Source organism: Arachis duranensis, chromosome 9, assembly GCF_000817695.3.
Source record: "Arachis duranensis cultivar V14167 chromosome 9, aradu.V14167.gnm2.J7QH, whole genome shotgun sequence".
Classification (NCBI taxonomy): Eukaryota; Viridiplantae; Streptophyta; class Magnoliopsida; order Fabales; family Fabaceae; genus Arachis; species Arachis duranensis.
This window is the reverse complement of record NC_029780.3, coordinates 8,023,397-8,045,646: the sequence shown is the minus strand read 5'-3', so window position 1 is coordinate 8,045,646 and position 22,250 is coordinate 8,023,397. Positions and strand designations below refer to the sequence as shown.

Sequence of the window (22,250 nt, the reverse complement as noted above, 5' to 3'; positions counted from 1 at the left end):
CTAAAGTAAAAGTTTTACCATATAGTAAAATTACTTATTGGAGAGGCTATAAATATTGGTAATTTGTATTTGCATATTATATAAATAAAGAATATGAAATGGTGTAACAGGTTGGTTTAACTTTTTGCTTTTTGTGATTGAATTTTAGGTGTGATACCTCAGACCTAAATTTATTGTTGGAGCATCATTTATATATTTTTTTTATTAGCAAATTTACAAGTAATGTCTAAGAGGTGTAAAAATACTTTTAGTGAAAATTTTTAAAAAATTATTTATTCACAAATCATTATCAAATATTTACATTTATCAATTTTAATTAAGGTCGTTAAAAAATACTATTTTTTCTATTTATAGTCATTGATATCGTATCAAACCGCAGAAATTATAACAGTATTATTGTTATAATTTTAGTTGTTTCTTTAATAAAATTTATTTTTTTCAGTTTTACATATTTTAAAAATATATTTATGTATAATTCATACTAATTTTACAGAAAGAAAAAGTTTAAGACGAATTCATATAAATAGTAAAATAGTTGCTATAATGTCTAACTTGTCAAAAAAATTAAAAATTAATATTTAATTTAAAACTATAAAAATAAATTATTTTTAAATATTTAAACTTTATTATAAAAAATAAATTAAACAAAAACTTAAACACTAACTCATAATCATTATAAAATTGGCCAAATAGTAAAGCCTCAAAATATATCCTATCAAACAATAAAACTGTGGATTCTTTAAGTTCTATAAACACATTTTAGTGGAGTAACCAATATCAAGTTTACAATTTTTTATATAAATCCAAACAAAATTTTAAAAAAAGGAGGAAAATGAAAAGGGAAAAAAGAGCAAGAGGTAGGGTCAATGATAAGGAAGAGGGGGTTTGTGGGACCCAGAGTGTAGGTTGTTTGAGACATTTCTTTTCATTTGCATATGCTCATGCATGCCTGTCTGTCAAGCCGTTTTCTTTCATCTGCTTTTGGTTTTGGATTTCGCCGTCCTCCTCACGCCTCTCTCTCGCGCGTCTGCTCCTTCTACTACTATTTTCTTCCTTTGTTGGAATTTTATTTTTGGATTCAGTTGTAAAATACAGCTAAACTTTTTATATATTGGGATATTGGGGGGCTAAAGTGAAAATAAAGGAATCTAGATAATTATATAGATGTGGGGTGATATGCAAATATGCAATATATCAGAGGTGAATTGTAAATATTTTTTTAAATTCGAAAAATATAATTGGATTAGTGTGTGTTTGGATTTACGTTTGACAAATTAGAATTTGAATGAAAGTGATTTTATATAATTAATTTTGAGTTGAAGTGAGTTTATGTCAACATGATTTATGTTTGACAATTTTTACTAAAATTAATTTTGATAAAATAAATATTGTTTGAATAATATTAGTTAAAATAACTTCTAGATAAATAATTAATTAATTATTAAAAAAATATAATATTAAATTATAATATTATTTTTTGAAATATATTTAATTTTTTTTATATTTTTTAGTATTTTTTATATAATATTTTTTATAGTACTCTATTTTAGTATATTATAATTTAATATTTATTTATGAAATTAAAAATAACATATAAAAATTGGTAACTTTTTAAGTATTTTTTATAGTAAAATTTTTATAGTAAAAAGTAATATTTATTTATTAAATTAAAAATAATATATAAAATAACATATTTTAGTACTCTTTTTAAGTACTTTTAATAATTTTATTTTTATTATTATTTTAGGTTCTAATTTTTTACAAGTTATATTTTTATTATTGTTTATAATCAATTTTTTATTTAATTTATCATTTCTATTAGGAACAATAATATATATTATAAAAAATTAAAATAGTAAACAGTGCACACAAATTAAAATAATTATTTTAATATTCTCAGTATTTATTTAGAATAAATTATGAAAAACGAATAATAATCAGCAACAAATCTAAACGTACGTTGAGTAAACGGAAAAGCTATCATTTCTTACTTCTAGTGAACGAGCTTTTGTAATGCAGAATCATGTTGGCGTTCAAGTAAGGTCGTCTATCAAGAAAAGAGTCATTGGGCTTAGTACTCGAGGGATTAGTCATTGGGCTTCCGGCCCGATGGATACCCTGGTGTAAACCAAAAAAGAATCACGTTGGCGTTCAGAGAAGAAAAGTTGCCAAACATAAAAAAAACAACGTTCAAAGCATTGAAAGCACTTTTATCCTCTACATGTTTCACAAATACATCTTTAGTCAAATTTTACTAAAAGTTTAATTTTAATGTATTGATAGTGTAAACATATTTTATATTTTTGTCCAATTATTTCTATTTTTTATAATTATTCACGTAATTAATATAAAAATATTTATTTTTAGAGTATATATTTAAATAGGTTTTTAAAAAATTTTGTATTGGACATTTTTTTTCAAATGCAATCAGAACAAATACACCTTAATTCACTCATAAATGAACCAAAATTAAATTAATAAATGAACTGAAATTTTTTAAGGAAAAAAATTTGGTCAATACTTAATACTTAATAACAACATTAAGTTCAGTTAATTAACAAATGAACCGAAATTAGTTCAGATTTGAACAAAAACTAACTAAACAACCACACATGAACAAGTTCAGCAAATTCAAGTGAAACGAAACCAAATGAATCTAAATCAAACTAAAAAATGAATTGAAATTTCTTAAAGAATAAAAAATTTGGTTAATACTTAACAGCAGCATCAAGTGAACTTCAATTAATTCACAAATGAACTGAAAATTAAATTTTAAATGAAGCGAAATTATTTAATGATAACAATACATAAATAAACTCATTTCAAAACAAACACAAACAAAATCAATTTGATATTAAAAGGACTTAATTATCAATGAACCTTCGGATACTTATTAAAACGAATTAACGAACTAACCACTAACTTTTAAAATTGTGACTAATCGTGTATTTAGTTTAATTTTGATGTAAAAATATTTAGATAGTTATTTAAAAATTATATAAAAAAATTAAGGTAAATTTTGATTTTTAGATTTTTGCTCATTCATGAAAAAAAAAGAAAAAAATTCAATTATTATCCCTAACACACCAAATATGAATGGTAGAAAGATATATTTTTATTTTGAGCAAATTTTCAAAAACCATGTCAAACAGTAGTAACTTTTGGGCAAACAATATTATTTTTCCTCAATATTCACTTGATCAAAAAAATAAATTTAGGTTTACTCTTTCATATAATAGTTGAAGTTTACAAATAGCTTTTAAATCTCAATTCAACTATACCATCCCAATCTTCAAAAATTGTAATTTTGTGAGTTTATACAAGTAGTTTTAAATTTCTGTTAGATATCAGACAAATGATACAGTAAAATATAAAGATGAAAAATTAAAAATTTGTATAAAATATAAAAAAATTGAATAATTTTTTTTAGAATAATAATTTTTTTCTATCACAAGGAAACTACAATAATATCCTCTCTTGATAAAAAGAGAACACACTTTTTTCTATATATATAGGAAAAAACTACTCAAAGAAATATTACGTTATTCTATCTGGATGACTTGATTGAAGACAAAATGAAAATATTTTCAATTTAGAAGCGAACCTCTGTTATATAAACCACCCGTAACATGAGGTTATTATTCTTTCGCTCTCTCCACCATCAAAGTTTGATGGCTATTACCTAGAAGTATTTTTCTCCTTTTATTATTTAGTTTTTTTTTCTATAATTAGCTTTACTAAACTTACAATCTCTCACTTAAAGTTAATTTTGGTAAATTTTTAAAATTCATGTGCTCGTGTATTGGATAGGCCATATGAAGATCTACACCATTCAATTTTTTCAATATTGATTGGTTTTGCCATGGCATTTGCTAGGTTATTTTTAGTGTGAATCTTCTGTATATCAACACTTCTTTCCTCTACTACTTCCTGAACAAAGTGATATTGTACTCCAATATATTTTGTTCTTGAATGAAATGCAGGATTCCTTGTAATGTGCAAGACACTCTGACCGTCACAACACACAAAAATCTTCTGTTGTTTGTGTCCAAGTTCCTTCATCAACCTTTGGATCCAAATAACTTTCTTGCATGCTTGTGTAGCTGCCATATATTCAGCTTTTATAGTAGATAAAGGTACAATAGTATGTAATTTAGATAGCTACCTCACAACTCCTCCTGCAAGCATGAACACATATCCTGTAGTAGATTTTCGTTTATCAAGATCACTTGTAAAGTCTGAATCGGCATATTCATTGACAATAAATTCCGATCCTCCAAAACATAATGCAATATTTGAGGTCCCTTTGATGTATCTCAAGATCATCTTAACAACATTCCAATGCTCTTTACCCAAATCTACCATAAATCAACTTACCACCGCAACTGCTTGAGCAATATCTGGTCTTGTACAGATCATGCCATACATAAGGCTTCCCACCGCTAATGCATATGGTACTCGAGACATTTTCATCCTCTCTGCTTCACTACTAGGGCACATACTTGAGGATAATTTGAAATTCATAGGAAGTGGGGTTGACATTGGCTTACATTTTTGCATATTGAAGTGTTGCAAGATCTTCTTCAAATAATTTTTTTGCGATAGCCAAATCTTCCTATTCCTTTTGTCTTAATGGATTTGCATCCCTAAAATCTTGTTTGCTAGTCCCAAGTCTTTCATATCAAACTCTCTAGCCAACTGTGCTTTCAATTCTTAGATTTGATCTTTGTTGGGACCTACCACCAACATGTCATCCACATACAACAGCAAAATGATAAAATCATTATCATTAGACCTCTTGTAATAGGTACAATGATCTTAACTAAGTCTGTTGTATCTAAGGCTAATAATGAAAGAATCAAATCTCTTGTACCAATACTTTGGCGCCTGCTTTAGACCGTACAGAGATTTAGTTAACCTGCAAACCAAGTTTTCTTTTCCTTTTCTTTTTTTTAAATCTTATGGTTGGAGCATATATATTTCTTCTTCAAGTTCTCCATGAAAAAAAGCAGTCTTTACATCTATTTGTTCCATATGTAAATCAAATATAGCACATATAGCTAAAACTACTCTAATAGTAGTTAGTCTCACCATTGAAAAAAATATTTCATTAAAATCAACACCTTCTTTCTAAGTATATCCCTTGACAACCAATCTTGCACGATATCGTTCCACCAGATCATTACTATCTCGTTTGATCTTGTAAACCCATTTGTTACCAATGGCTTTCCGACTTGCTGGAAGTTCAACAAGTTTTCAGATATGGTTCATATGTAATGCCTCAATTTCTTCTTGCATTGCTGTCATCCACATAGAAGCGTCTGGATTGCGTATAGCTTCCATAAAAGTTGTTGGCTCTCCATCTTCTATCAAAAGACAATATGTATCATGATTTGTCAAAACATAATTTGAGTGTCGTGATGGTGTTCTTCTTTGTCGAGTGGATCAAAGAACTTCTATGTCATTGGCTTCTACTTCTTGTTCTTCGTGCTGTGGTTCTGCTTTAGAAAGATCACCTTCTCTGCATTTTTCATCTATTTGAACAGTGGTTATCTCTTTAACAGTGCTATCATTTTTTTGTTCTTTTTATAATTCATCTTCTGCAAATATCACATCTATACTGCCAACTACCTTGCGGGCAGTGGGATCCCACAGGCGATACTCCTTAACTCCGTCGGCATAACTCAAGAATATACATTTTCTAGACTTTGGTAGCTTTGTTCTTTCCTGAAAATTGTACATCACGTACACAGGACAACCAAATATATGTAAAGAATAATAATTAGGTGGCTTACCTTGCCAGATCTCCATTGGTGTTTTCAACCCAATTGCAGTTGATGGTGACCGATTTATCACATAACAGGCGGTTTTAACAGCGTCTGTCCAAAAAGAATTGGCTAAACCTGCAGTTTACACCATATCTCGTACTTTTTCTAGGAGAGTCCTATTCATTCGCTCTGCTACACCATTTTGCTGAGGCGCATATACAACTGTGAATTACTATTGAATACCTGCTTGCTTGAAAAATGTTAGAAAATCACCATCAACATATTTTTCTCCGTTATTTGTCCTTAAACACTTGATCCTCATTTAGGATTCAAGTTCTAACTTTGCTTTGAATTCTTTAAATATTGCAAATACGTATGACTTCTTCTTGATCGGGTACCCCCATAGTCTCCTAGAGTAATCATCAATAAATGATACAAGATATTTTGCTCTTTCTAGGAACATCTCCGGTGATTTCCACCCATCAGAAGGAATCAACTCCAATATGTGTTTGCTTCGAGTAGTTGATCTGACGCCGGAACGTCGCTTGGGCCACCAATCTTGGCAAGGTTAACAACCCCACTATTGTGAAAGTAGCCAAGAACTCACCTTGGTTGGCTAAGCCAAGGATGCACCTCTTACTCTCAAAGAGTCTAGAGAAAAATAAGCACACAGCTTATTTAAATATACAACTCAATCAATTCAACTCATAAACAAAAGGGGTACATACACATATTTATACTAGTAGGGGAAGGGAAACTTTCATGACTCAGGCAATGTGGGATTAACTCATAACACAATATAATAATATATGTTAAACTATACTACTTTAATTAATGATACAAACATAAAGATACATGCTCCCGCATCATGATCTACCAAACTTCAATCTATGTTGCTTGCTTGTAACGCAGTGCTTACAAAACGGTAAGTTTACCGATTTGAACTCGGGAATGAGATTACGTTCTACAAGAATCTTCAAGCCTCGTTCTGACATGTGGCCTAGTTTGTATTGCCATATCATCATCATTTCTTCTTGGCGTGCTGAAGCAACTGATGTCTCTGCCTCTTGCAAAGTATCTCTCACAAGCATGTATAAATTTGCTACAATTTTTTCTGCTTTTATTACTACAAGAGCTCCTTTAACAACTTTCACTATCCCACCTTCAATATGGGTCTTGCAACCAAGTTCATCCAATTTTTCAATCGACAACAAATTCTTCTTCAAGCATTTCATGTGTCTTACCCCTTGAAGTGAACGAATAGAACTATCAAATATTTTTATTTTGACAGTACCTATTCTAACAATTTCTAAGGCATGATCTTTTTCCATAAACACCGATCCTTCCAAGACAGATTCATATGTACAAAACCAATCACGATGAGGAGTCATATGCCAGGTTGCTCCTGAATCAACAATCCAAACATCAGTGAGCTGTTTGCTGCTTTTAGAACCAATTGTTGCTTCGTCATACAGGATTTCTCTATCATCAGAGGTGCTCGCAATACATCCTTAAGAACTTGATCCTTCTGGAACCTTATCTATACTCTTCTTATTCCAACAAATTTTTTTTGAAGTGCCCTCTCTTACCACAGTTGTAGCATTTAACCTACTTCTTACTTTGTGACTTTGGTCTACTTTGACTCCCACTGGAACCATGCTTCATTAATTGTTCTCTTGTCATCAACAAAGTCTTTGCTTGTTTTGAGTTCTCTAATCTATCTTTCTTATTCTTGCGCCTAGATTCTTCTTCAAGAACCACAACAGCCATATCATCAAAAGAAAGATAATCAGTCAAAACATTATTAGTTAAGTTAATGATAAGCTGATCATATGAATCTGGTAGACTTTGAAGTAAGAGCTCTGTACTTTCGTTTTCTGTTATGGTATATTCCAATTATGAGAGTTAGAAAAATAACGTATTAGATTGTTGATGTGATCTGTTGTCGATGTGGACTCACTCATTCGAAGAGTATAAAATCTTCTCTTCAAGAATATCTTGTTGTGAAGTGCCTTAACTTCATATAATTTGGTGAGAGCATCCCAAATTTCCTTTGCTGTCTTTTTTTCTGCTACACTTGATAAAACTGAGTCAAATAGTGCCAAGTGTAAGTTTGCAATAGCATTGTTGTCTATCTACTTCTATTTTTCATCTGTAATTCTAGTGGGTCTACCTTCAATTGCTGTCACAGAATTGTCTTTTCTCATAATAATGACTTTTATCTTCAATTTTCATACGAAAAAATTACTCCCACTGAATTTTGGAATTTCATACTTTGCTGCCATTTTTTTAGACGGTAACTCGCAGCAAAAAAATATTAATCAGCAACCTTTGGCTCTGATACCACTGTTAGGTACTAGACAAATAACATAGTAAAATATAGAGATGAAAAATTAGAAATTTTTATAAAACATGGAAACAATTGAATAACTTTATTCTTTGAGAATTACAATTTCTCTCTCGCAAAGAGACTACAATAACACTCTCTCTTGACAAAAAGAGAACACACTTCTCTCTACATATATAGGAGAAAACTAATCAAAAAAATATTATATTATTCTATTTGGATGACTTGATTAAAAACAAAATGAAAAAATTTTCAATTTATAAATGAAATTCTATTTCTTTCTCTTTCTCCACTATTAAAATTTGATGGCTATTATCTAGGAGTATTTTTCTCCTTTCATTATTTAGTTTTTTTTATAATTAGTTTTACTAAATTTACAATTTCGAGTAGAGAAAATAGAGGAAGACTAGCTGCAGAGGATTATACAAGGACTTAATACACTTGTAAAGTAACAAAGAAAAAAATACATTTGTAAAGCAACAAAGAAAAAATATTATGGATTCAGGCTAGCAAGGATGAAGGAAGTTAACATGATGTAATTTTAGTGGGTATGTAAAATATATATTCTTATCTATAATAATTTTGTTGTTGGTAGTTATCTTGAAAATTCCCATGATATAATAAAGTGTTTTATGAGAGAAAATATTATTGAAAAATCTAATGGTGAGGCTATTATTACAAGTATGGAATTAGTGTTTCAATTTGTACTAGAGGAATTATAGGTTAAAGAAGTAGACATTGTAATATTTATTGACAACAAGAGTATAATAAAGTGGCTAAATAGAAAGGAAAGTACATATTGAGAGCAATAGAACTTAAGAAATAAAGCTCATGGAATAAAGTATTTGGTACAAAATATTGGGTATGTCTAAAACAAACTCAACCATTATGTGCTTATTAAATGAGCCACACTTATATAGGCCATTAGATTTTATTAGATAAAAATCGGCTGGCCCAAATATGTGAAGGAGGAGGTTTCCGCGTGAGAGTGCAACTCGGGAGACTCCGTCCGACTTGTGCTCGTGAATGAATGGGGGGTGGTACCTGCAAAGACACTCCGATGCCTAAGTTAGCAAGAGTGTGAGCAGTCTAGAGAGTGTTGGGCTTAGAGATACCTGAGGGGTGTCAGTGTATTTATAGTGGTGAGCCAATAACCACCGTTGGAGTAGTGCCGTATCTTTAGGGTGTTAACCGTCCCTATTATCTTGGGGAGGTTAAGATATGGCTTTATGAAGCGGTTAGAGAGATTTTAGGGGCGGTTACTCATTTGAATTGAGTGTTTATCTGCCAGCTAATCTCATGTCCGACTTCTTTAGAGCAAGTCGTGGTTGATACCGACTTCTTACGTGAAGGTCGGTACTTAGCTAGGCTTAATCCTTCAGATTAGGCCTTTTATTTGGACCTGGGCCTTTGTCGTTGAGCCAGGGTATGAACAATTATATAATAATATCTTTAGCAAAAGTAATTAATTAATAAATTTTGAATATAATATTCTAATTATTTGTTAAGTAATATAAAATAAAATTTTAATTATTTTATATTTTTATGTTAGTTATAGTTTAAAATATTATTTTAATATAATTTTTAATATTATAAAATTTTTTTGCAATAATTAATTTTAATAAATAAAAAATACTCATATATTTTATATTTAATTATTTAAGAATAAAAGATTTTGTTGCCGTTTAAAGTATTGTGTATTAAAATATTGCCATTTAAAACATTTATTTATGTACTAGGATATTCTATATTTATTAGAGTCCATCAATGTTCTTATTTTATATTAGCCTTTAATTTTTATCTAATAAAATCTAATGGCCTATATAAGTGTGGCTCATTCAATAAGCACATAATGATTGAGCTCGTTTTAGACATACCCAAAATATTAGAATAAAGTATAAAAATACAGAGAATTTTAAGGCAAGAAAAAAATGAGAGACTATGACTGTGACAAATAATAACTATTGGGTAAAGTGGATCACATAAATATAAGTGCATAGCAATGCAGGTGGGATGAATGAACTGAGTCGGCGAAATTAGAATGATACAAGTGGTTAACATGGTGAAACTATTTGGGAGAAAATCAAAACAAGACAAACACAATATTTGGAGTGCTCAACAACTAACATATTTATTCGTGTTTTGTCATATAATGTTACCCATTGTTTGTTTGTTTGAAGGTCTGTTATGTTTTGGTTGTTAGTTTTTAGACGTTTTTAATGTGATATGTATTTTGTTTAATCTGGGTTTATCCTTGATAGCGTTGTCGAAGGAGATAATTCACAAACTAAATCTTCTCTTCCCAATTTAGATCCGATTCTGTAACAACGATCTAAAAAAAAACCTTAATTAAACTCTTTTAAAAAATTTTTAAAATATAAAATTTATATTAAAAATATCTTATAAATAATTTTTTATTTGTTTTTTTAATACCAAAAGTGTTTATTTAAAAAAAATAATCAGAAGCTTTTTATTATAAAAAATCACTTATTTAAATTTTTGTAAATACTTTAAATAAATGTTTAAAAATTATACTTAAATATTAATGCTATAATTTTTTATAACTTAAAAATTAAAAAAAATCACTTATAAATCTATCTAAAATTAACTAGCCTATTAGAGTACCACAATAACATTTAAGGGTTCACATTAACTCTTTGTTAATGTTATTGATGAAAGGATTCATGACCATATCATTCAAAAACCAAATTGAATTTGATAGGTATATTTCAGAAACCAATTAATTGTTATCTCTATTAGTTTTCCTATCCACTCAGGTTAGAATAGATCCTACTACTAAAAATGGGCTATTAATAACTTTTCAATATTTTTTGCACTTTGCTTCTATTGGGATCTCCAACCATAACCATCAGTATCTGTGCTGTAATATTGCTAAGTTTGGGAAATTCAAATCCAATTATCTTGTCTCCCTTTCCTTTCCATCTATAAAGGAAGATTTGGGGGGCTACTTTTTATTTAAATAATTTTTTATTTATTAATTTAAATTGGGATACAAAAATTTATCAAAATATATTTAATTTAATTTTTACAGTTAAAGACGGCAATATTATATTTATATGATTTTTAATGATTGTGTAAGCGAAAACAACAAAAATTTAATTTTTTATTTTCTCTAGCAATATGTGTAAAAATAAAAAAAAATAAATCTTTTTTATTTTCATTGGCATAGTCACAAAAAGACATACAAATATAACTTTTATAATTTTTGACTGCAAAAATAAAATTAAATGTACAAATTAATAAATTTATGTATCCTAATTTAAATTGATAAACAAAAACTTCTTTATTCAAATAAAAAAATCCGAATATTTGGTCTGTTTAAGATGAATTCAATGACTTTCTTATTACATGGCCATGCTTAGTCAAAACTGGAATGTGAATACTTGAAATACTGAGACACTTTGCGCTAATTTCTCTTAAAAATTGTTGGAGTTTAATCTGATTTCTCTTTATCTAAAGTGTAAACTCTAAACATATAGATATTGATTTTTTTTTACCAAAGATAGAGAGACTCGAATCCGTGATTTCTTATATGAATATGAGGAGACTATTAGAGTTATAACTCTTTTTCTTTTAAATTTAAGTAATATTACATTTATTGTTCTTGTATTTTATAAAATATAGTATTATATTTTTCAACTTTGTTATGCGTATACTTTTATAATAGACATCATTTTGATATCAGCATTTTTTTTAATAATTAATATGTATATTTTTATTTTGTTAATTAAAAGCAATCTAAATATACAATTAATTAATTATAATTATATAGATATTAAATGTGTTTAGTAAATAAATAGTATTATTGATCTTTTATTTTTGTATTTTTTTTATATTTATTTTGAATAGAACACCCCCTAGCTTAAAAGATGGTTTACGAACCCTAAATAAATAAAAGAGAATTACAACAAGTGTTACCGAATTTTAAGATTTATTATTTATATTTATTTTTTTTTCTAAAAGTAAACCAAAGATTGGGTTAAGTGGAGAAAATATAGGGGAATGATGGTAAGCATCATTAGGAAGCTTTTGTGGAGCATGTTTTATAATTATAATATATCCAAAATATGAATTGAAATATGGTAATGACAAAGTTATGTTCAAATCGATGTGGCTCCAATCCCATGAAGGTACTAACATAGTGATGAAAATGATTAGCTTAAATATTTAATCAAGGAAACTAGGAACTCCAAACCCACATTTTCCAAAAAAGAAAGGCCATGTATTTGATATTCTTTTTTTTGTGGGGTTAGCACTTTGTTGTTCAGCTTGCTTTTTGAAAAGTTGTCAAATTAGAGGGTTGAAAGGTGAGAGAGGATTGTGGGTATTGGAATTAGGGAAAGTGGGAGAAGACATTCAAAGGTGGGTTCTCTCATCATTCCTTTCTTGTGTGTGAATCATGGTCCACAAGGAAAACTTTTCTTAGCCGCTTGTGATGTCAAGTGATTTAACTACTTAATTAATGATTAAATTAAGTGAATGAATAATAATCTTGTACTAAACTTGGAACATAGGTTAACTTCTTTTTCTTCTTTATCTTGCCTTTTTGTTTTTATTTTAGGGTTATTCTTGGTCAAAGAGACAAAAAGAAGAGTTGGGGTAATTAGGTTTTTTTTTTCTTTTTTGTTATTATTTTTTTTAAAAGGAAAGTTTCTAGTAGGTTGGTCTACTCCTGACATAATAAAAATTGGTAAAAGATTTGCTCCAGCATTTTCTGGCAAGGAAGTTTTGTAACTATTGTAGCATGAACCAGTGTTAATCTTAAAATAAAATAGGGTTTTTTTTAATCCTGAAAGCACTTCTTCATTAACAATACAAAACTCTGAATTTTTCTTTTAATAGAAGTCAACAAATTGATTACTTTATTAAAAAAAAATTCGTAAACCCTAGAAAACAAATAAGCCATGAAAAGCCCTCTCCCACATTAAAGTTGCAACAAAATGAAGGCCACGATACAATACTCCGCAATGTGTTCCTCATGTTTTTTATTTTGTGGTGGAAATCAATTTTTTTAATCCATAAAAGAAACAGTAAAATAGAACTGCCTTAAGAGGCCCAAGAAGTTTTTCAAATAACTTTAGCTGGGCTTAGGCGAGGGAACATAGACTTCGAGGAACGCCAAAACAACAAAAAATAAAAATACTGTACAAAAAAAAAACCTACGAGGAACGGAGCGAGACTTGGTATGGATAGAGGATTTAGGTAGCGTTTGCTGGAGAGATATAGATGGAAAGATTGAGACGGAGAGACAAAGACTAAGAGATAGAGATTGAAATAAATTTCAGTATTCTGTTTGGTGTAAAATGGGAGATAGAAATTGAAACAAGAATGAAACTCTAATTTAATTTGCACAAAGGATAAAATTGGAATTAATTAATTGAAATGAGGGTATTTTAGGTATATAATGTTATTAAAGTTTCAGTCTCCATCTCTAAAAATTTTAGTCCCCTAAGTCCCTACTTTTTTGAGGTACTGAAATACTGAAATTTTGGAGAGAGAGACAGAAATTTTAGTATCAATCTCTAAACCAACAAACATGATATTGAGTGTTAATTTTACAGTCTTTGTTTCAGTACCTCAAAACAAACGCTGCCTTATAGATATGTCGTCAAGTTGCATTTGGATTCAAATTTTAGAGTGGAATATAAAATCCCTTTTAGCATGTCTAGTAAATGTGGCTGTGACTGAGATTGAAGGGTTAGAATTATATTATGTTTGGTGGTTAGGGATAAAATTAAAATTTTAATTTTGAAATATAAAATTTTAATATTTTTATAAGGTGAGAATACGACTGAAATTTTTAGAAATAACAAATTATTATTTTTATTCATAAAAATTGAAAACATTAATATATTTGTTCATAGAAAATGAAAATTATCATTTATATTTATGTAAGATTGACTTTTACAAACAAAATTATCCAAATCCTAAATAATTACATAAAATTTTTAAATTATTTTTTGTGAGTCTCATCTTCTTCAATTCTTCTTCTATAGCTCTCTCTCCCCCTTCTCTTCTCTCTCACTCACCCACCCTCTAACTCACTCACTCATTATCTGCAACACCTCTGTCAGCTGTGAACCACCACTGTCGCAGCACCATCTCCCTTCCTACTCTCTCTCTCTTACTCATTTTTTCTCTCTTACCTCTTGAACATCAATATAGTTAAGTTATTATCCTTTTCAAAATTACAAAAAGAAACAATTACAGATCAAATCAAAGAATAAAACATGCATATATTCAAAATAAAACCCTAATTTCTTAAATAGAAATAAATTTAGCAAGGGACTCAACATTAAAGAAACTGCAGTTGTAGAAATAGAGGACTCAAAATTACTACTGAAGTCAGAAACTTCCCAGAGGAGGAGGAGGGGATGGAGCTTGCAATGGCAAAAAGAGGAGCCACCATTGATGCACAGAAAAGAAAGAGAAACGACAAAGAAAAGAGAAACATCAATAGGGAGAGAAGAGGAAAGAGAAAAGTGCGAAGACAGAGAACAGAGAAAGACTGAAAGGACGATTGAAAAAGATAAAGGAGAAAGAACACGACTGGAGGGGGAAGAGAGAGAAAGAGAGAGAGAAGAAGGAGGATGGTATTGTGGTAGTGGTGATTCACGGCTATAGACGAAGAATTAAAGAGAATGAGACTCACAAAGAGTAGTTTGAGAATTTTATGTAATTACTTAGGATTTGAGTAATTTTGCTTGTAAAAGTCAATTTTTTATGGATACAAATAGTAACATGTCAGCGTTTTCAACTTTCATGAATAGAAATTGTAGTTTACCATTTTTAAAAAAAGAGACTGAAATTTTAATAAAATTTTTTCTTAAAAATATCTTCATTTAACTTTTTCAAATTCTAAATCTATACTCCAATTTCTATATTTATTTTAAACTACATATAATTCAACTAAATATATTTTACACCAAACACAATATATAAACTTAATTTAGTTTCTATTTTCTAATCTTACGGTCTCTAATCTCCCCTTTAAATACCTAATTAACATGCAAAGGCTAGATCTTTTTTTAAATTATCATTACTCATAAATACACAAAGATCGTCGAACAACGTGTTACATGCACATGCTGATTATTTCCATCAATAATGGAGCAACAAGGATAAGGTAGCAATAATTGAGGTTGTCAGATATGACATTTTCACTTTAATTATTTTGTCCTTGTGCTGTTATTATTATTTTCCCATGCATTCCTATACATTTTACCCTACGACCTACTTAAGCTTTTTCATACCATAATGCTTATCAATTATCATTTGATATACTTCTTCACATTACAACTTCTGAAGTTCTCTGGTCCTATTTTCAGTTTCTTCCCCAGTTCAATTCATGAAATAAACGCAAATAATAATTAGGTCCTTCGTCGTTTTCCAAATACAAAGGTTTGTTTCTTTGTAGCATATGTCTAACTTACTATTGATGTGTGTTGATTTATAGTCTATTTTAGAAAATAAAAATATTGTTTTTACATTAAATTCAGCTATTATGTATTTATATTGTTTATCTCATTTTTAATGTGTATTTTATATTCTAACGTATATTTTATACTAGTAACTAATTTTAGTATATATTATATATTTAACATAGTTATTATTTTAAAATTTATATATTTAAAAAATGTAGGACTTGTAATGTGTAAACAAAAAATTAAATTTTGTTTTGATCTTTCAACCGTTAAGTTAAAAACAATAATGTTTCGGAGTAAAAATACTGTTAATTATGTAGAGCTTATTATGCTAAATAAAAGTTTTATAATTTGTTAGCAAAATTATATATATTTTTGTAAACACATTTCACCTTGTTAAGAATGAATGACTTTTGCAGCGGCACAAGGTTCCAGAAGGGGGGAGGGGGAATGTGAGTGGCAGAAGCATCTGGCTAGAAAAAATGTAGAAATTAATAGAGTTGTTGCTGCTGGAGAATAGGAAAGCTTCTTCCTCTTTCTAATAAGCTGCTTCTCTAAATGGATTAAAAAGGTATATGGTCCAGTTACATTGTTTGTTTAATATGTTTCAATAATCATATTTAATATTTTATATCACTGTATTTGGTTAACTAAATTCATCCATTTGTGTTGATAGATACCTTAAAAGCTTAATTATAAATTATTCTTCTATTTTACTTTATATATTGATTTTTTTTAGATATTTTCTATTTTTATCATATTTATTCAGTTGAAAAAAAAAAACTATCGTCACTACAAGTTAGGCATAATCGATGCTACAACACCATCATGTTTATCTCTATCGATCATCATATCAAGTGAGATTTAAAGGGTTCAAGTAGAACTTGATGTTATAAGATCGAGTTTTTTTTTTCACTATAAGAAATTTCTGTAGATCCTATCTATGCCATATTCTGATGAGCAGGATCCTCTGTATCAAGAAGCAAGTCCAGAACATACTTAATGACACTAGATAAGGAGAAATGAAATAATAATAGCTACGCTTTCAGAGAGAGAAAAGAGATTTAGAATATTTTGTGAGATAGGCAAGAATGAATATATTACAATGTTCGATACTACTTGTTACGACTAAGATGAACCCCTCTTTTTATAGAGATCTCTGATCAACAACCATATTTTACAGAATTTAAATAAGCCTATTATACAATGCCAGTTGGAAGATAAGGATAAGCCTTATCTCTTCGTGACTTAGCTAGATAAGTGACAGTGGTCACTTTATTTTAGTGCGCTTAATAATTATTCATAGTGGGGACTCTTGCTTTAATAGACGGATGGCTTAAAATAGTCTTCTAGAAGGGTCCCATCACCATCTGAATAGGATGATGTGTCATCACAAACCAAGTTAACAGCTCTAAAATTTATATTTGGGTCCTATAAGTAGGTAAGTGGGTCTTCGGTGTTCTCCTCATTAGGATCTTGGGCATCTTGCAGATATGGATCATATATGTCTGAATATAGGCCTTAAGTGATATTGGGTATCCCTGCATCAATCCTGGTTGGGCTAGGTGATAAGGCATATACTCTAACACTTAGATCTTCAGAATTCAGATCTTCCTCAAGATTGCTGCTTGAAGTTGGGAGATGTCTGGATGTGCTCGGCTGATCAGAGAATTATCTGTCTTGACCTTGGAGTGTAAAAAAAGTACTGTCCAAATTGATTAATTATTTTTGAGGTTATGAATATGGACTAAAACTCTGAGTGTGGTTGGAACATCTGATCTGAATGAGAGTCCTTCAATTACATCTCTTTCTCCATATATTCCAGATTACCAGAGTTGACAAAGATATTTGGCCAAGGCATTTAAGACTGACTTTTCATTTGTTGGCCATATGGTAGAATATCCAACAATATCGATTTTGTTCATGGTGTGCGGGCTACTATTTTTGTTAATAAAGTAACTTTTCTATAGGGTGACAAAATAACAGAATTTTTGTTTTGCCTGAGAAGATTTGTCCCACAGTTGATATTGGTCAAGCATGTTGTATAACATTCCTCTCTATGCATCAAGTGGAGAATACATGGAGAATAATCGGACCAGATGGGATTGTGCTTAAGTGCTATTACATAAGATATGGTATATAGGGAAGATTGGGACTATGATGGCACATGTATATATAGAAGACAAAGCCCAGATGTACCACATCATTTCTTCTAGTATAGGTCATTGGATTATTGGTATAGTGTAGAAAGGTGTGTCCATGCTGAAGTACATTGGGTTTAGATGGATTTGGGTTACGATAAGAAACTGATGTAACTAGTAAAACATGATTTGTCTAGCTAGGCTAGCTATTTGAAATTCTGTTTGTGGTCTTGCTTTGAGGGAAAAAAGGGGCCAATATTTCTTCTGTATGAACTTCTGTGGAGCGGGCAATCAGGAAATAAAATAGTGTATGGAGAATTGTGTGTATTCATTGTGCAAATGTAAATGACTGATTTTGGGATTAGTTCTTTAGTAGATTTAGAAAGGAAATCAGCAAGAGCAGCACTTCATTTCAAAATACTCTTGGGAGTTTCTTTTCTGGATGATTGTGATATCTCCTAGGAACTCTTGGTGTAGTACTCCCAAAAACTAAGGGGAAGTACTATTGATGAGTTGAAGTCTTTCATACTCAGAAAGTTTGTTAACCCATTCATGGAGATTGCCAGCCATTTAATTTATGAAGTCTGCAAAGACTTTTTTACTTGAAAGATTTGGATTAGCGATGTTGGTTACAATTCAAGTACCAAGTTCATTCGGCCTTTCTTTGTATCTTGAAGGTGGAATATCATTAAAGGTGAATTATTTGTTAGAAGTTTTTAGAGTAAACTACCATTTCTACCCATAAAAGTTGAAAACGCTGACATATCTACCCATAGAAAATGAAAATTACCATTTGTACCCATAAAAAATGGTTTTTACCAGCAAAATTATCCAAACCCTAAAAAATTAAATAAAATCCCTAAACTACCCTTCTCTCCACCACTAACACTATCATCTCCCCCTCCTCTCTCTTTCTCAATGTTCTCAGCGACCCAATCCCAACATCAACCACATTACCGTTCAGTACCACCGTCTCACCCTCTTCCTCAGTCGTCACCCTAACCCTTTCGGCCACACACTCCCCCATCGATGTCGATCCAACACCACCACCACCATCACCATCACCATCAGCCATCACTGCCGTTAACTTCACCATCTGAATGGATTGGGTTTTCTCTGCACACACATTCAAAGGCTGCGACTTTTTTAAGGGTTAATCGAAAACACTCATCAACAAGGTTAAGATCTATGAATCTAATCCTGAATCCTCCAAGCTTTCTCCACACACCGCCATTGATTTCATTGTCTCCCTCGAGAACTCCCGCGTCGTCAACATCTGCTCCGACATCTCCACTGCACACTCCTGGCTCTCCATCCGCATCCTCCCCTTCCTACCCGCCATCTCCGTCATCGCCATCACCGTTGGCAATGAGTACCTCACCACCACCGTTGACACGAGTATGGCGGCACCAGTGCTAACAGAGCGTTTGGGTGGCTGCGCGAAGTGAGGATCGTCGATGGGGTCCATGGAGGCGCACTTGCGTTTGAGGGTGGAGTTCCAGTGGTTCTTAATGGCATTGTCGGTTCTGTTGAAAATGAGTCGGGCTATGGTGGCCCACTTGTTTCCGAACCGAGTGTGAGCTCTGATTATGGTGTCGTCCTCTTTGGGGGTGAAAGCCCGATACTCCACCTGTGGAGAGAGTTGGTTGCACCATCGGAGCCTGCAAGATTTGTCCTAGCAGAACATTGAGAGAGAGAGATAGAGGGGGGGAGGAGATGATAGTGGTAGTGGTGGAGAGAAGGGTAGTTTAGGAATTTTATTTAATTTTTTAGGATTTGGATAATTTTGCTGGTAAAAACCATTTTTTATGGGTATAAATGGTAATTTCATTTTTCTATGGATAGATATGTCAGCGTTTTCAACTTTTATGGGTAGAAAAATGGTAGTTTACTCAAGTTTTTACTTCAGAAGATCCTGTTTGTGGAGGATTAATTAAAGTTGTTAGTTCATTTTTTTCAGAGATTATTTCTTCCTCTTCTTCTTCTTCGGACCATTCAGCATACTCAGCTGAATCTTCAATGGTTTCTTCTATAGATTTATCAGTGATTTCTCCAACATCTGATTGATCATTTAGAGTGAGAGCATTAATTTTCCGGCTGGGGGCAGGTGACCCTTCTTTAATGCCCTTGTCTTTTGAAGGAGGATCAGTAGATGTACTTTCTCTGAAAAGATTTATTGGCCTCTAGGGAGGGTGAGGCCTGGGTTGGAGAGGTGGCTGTGGCTGGATTTGGGATGAATAATGTCATTTTTCGGGTAGATTTTTTGTTGTTGACTTGTCTGACTAAATGATAAGTGGATTTGAAGATGGATTCATAATTTGGAGTTTCAGGTGGTGAATATGTTAAAGAAAATAAGACAGGTTAATATGATAGATATGGTTTAGGATACATCCAATGCCTGAGGCACAGCCGTTCTGTCTCTATCCATTTCAATTTGACGATGCTAGGCTTTAACTTGGGCCAGTTTTCTGTCTTTCTTGTGAAACTTTGGGCCAAAATACTTATTCTCAATATAAGTTTTGAGTTCTTGATCAAGCTGAAAAGCTTATCTGGAAAGCTGGTCTATGAGTTTAGTAATTTGTTCTACTACAGAATCTATTTGCGTAAAAAGTTCCTCTATTTTTTTACAAGAGTATCGAGAGTGTGGTCTATACGAAATAATACTTTATTTTGGATGACTGAATTATCCATATGCCAATTGAGGACTTCTTTTTAAGGGGTGGTTGCTTGATGTTCGTGTGGAGTAATTCCCTGAGGAATTACATAAGGTCTTCTAGTGATCTTCTTTTCATCAGTCTGTGTCACTAGAGGTGGAAATTCTTCCTCATAAGGCGTGAGGGTTGCACTGATAAGAATAATTTGTGAGACCTTTTTGGGATAGTTTCTTCCTCTTGAACGTTAGGGCTATATTTGCATCATCAGGGGATTCAACTCTTTTGTAAGAGCAAGGAGCTTGTTGTGACTTTTTCTTTTTTTTTCTTATTCCTCTAGTGTCTGTCATAATCATCATCTTCTGTGTCACTCCATTGTTCAGCACAGTCACAATCAGAGTCACCCATAGAGGGATCAACATCCCAGATGAAATGGGCATTAATATGAGAAACATAGATAGGTCTTTTGTTTTCATAGAAATGTACTGGTGGATCATCTTGATCGTGAGTAGTTTGTACTTGAATTGGAGAGATCATATTAATCTTTTTAAAAGATGATCCTTGTAGGGGAGTTTGTTTGACTACTCCTGATTTCTGGAAATCAGTAGTCACCGTTCTATCACTGTTATGGATAATAATTGGTGGAGTTGTAGTATGAACATCAATATGTTCCTTGGAGAAGGCTTTCTTATAATCAGTAATCCATTCCAATGGAATAATAGAAGAAAGTTCTTCAGTGGTGATAATCCTTGAAATGTTTACAATTGCTAGTCCTCTGGCATTATCAGTGAACATGAATAATGTTTCTCCTGTGGTGTTTGGAAGATTGGGATCAAGAGCATGGTCTTGGACTCTGTAGAAGACTTGGTGGTGCAAAGTAGTCTGTTCAGCATTGGAGTCTTGGATTACTCCAACTAGCTATATTTGAATCTTCATTCTATGAGGTATCATTGGGTCTAATAACCTCATGGTGAAATTAGGAGTTATAGTAAAGATAACACTTCCGTTTGAAAGTGCAGTGACCAATGCTCCAATCAAGGCATGTTGGTAATATTTGAAAGTAGTATCCAAGAGGGCAACCTTGGCTGTTACAGGAAGAGACCTTCTTCCATGAAGAGTTAGAACAAGCCTAACTGCTCCTAGATATAAGGGTGTAGCCTTGAAGAACTTGAGACGCTGACCCACTGGAATCGGCGGTCAAGGAAGGCGTTACGGAGGAAGAGGAGGTCGTTTAGGGTGGAGGAGGAGACGAAAGAGGGGGGAAGGTAGGAAAAAATGAAAGGGTGCGAGGGTGTTGGTGCAGGAGCCAGAGGTCGAGGTGGCGGAGGAGAGAGGTTGGTAATGGTGGCGTGGGGGGTGGCGGAAGCTATCGACCCAAAAGTTGGAGAGAAATGTGTTTGGGAAGAAAGAGGTGCTGAGATCCGGTGGATGCCAGTGTGGCGGAGAAAATGAAAGGGCACGGTAGTGATGGTGCAGGTGCAGGTACAGGGAAGGGATTACAATAGGCAGTGTTTGCAGGGAATTTGTGAAGATTTAGAATTTGAGGAAGAAGAGTAGGTGGTAGAGTTGACGTTGAAGATAAAGGATGTAAGTAATTTTGAAATTTTATTAAAAGTCAATAAAAAATTAGGATGATTTGGATACCTTTATCACATGGAACCCATTTTTTATGGGTATAACGTTAATTTTCTTGTTTAATAGATATTTTTATCTGCGTTCAAAAAATTCATTAGGACTTTTTTATTTCATTCTTCTCCGCGTGAATTCTAAAACAATGCAATTTGAGTAATTTCCAAAAGGAAGTCGATCTTCAGTTCGGTCCAACCGACTAATTTTCGGTTACTTTTTCAGTCTGTTGTTAGTTCTCTTGTTGGCCAATTTTCTCAATGATTCGAACC

General features: G+C 31.7%; 1 protein-coding gene across 1 annotated transcript in view; it reads left to right on the top strand.

The window, feature by feature from the left end:
* Nucleotides 1-15,417: 15,417 nt before the first annotated feature.
* Nucleotides 15,418-22,250, top strand: part of LOC107464411 (uncharacterized) — a 38,201-nt gene continuing 31,368 nt past the window's right edge. The window contains exons 1-2 of the mRNA XM_016083323.3: nt 15,418-15,537; nt 15,980-16,131. The gene's annotated coding sequence lies outside the window, so the exon portion shown is untranslated. The remainder of the gene's footprint in view (nt 15,538-15,979; nt 16,132-22,250) is intronic.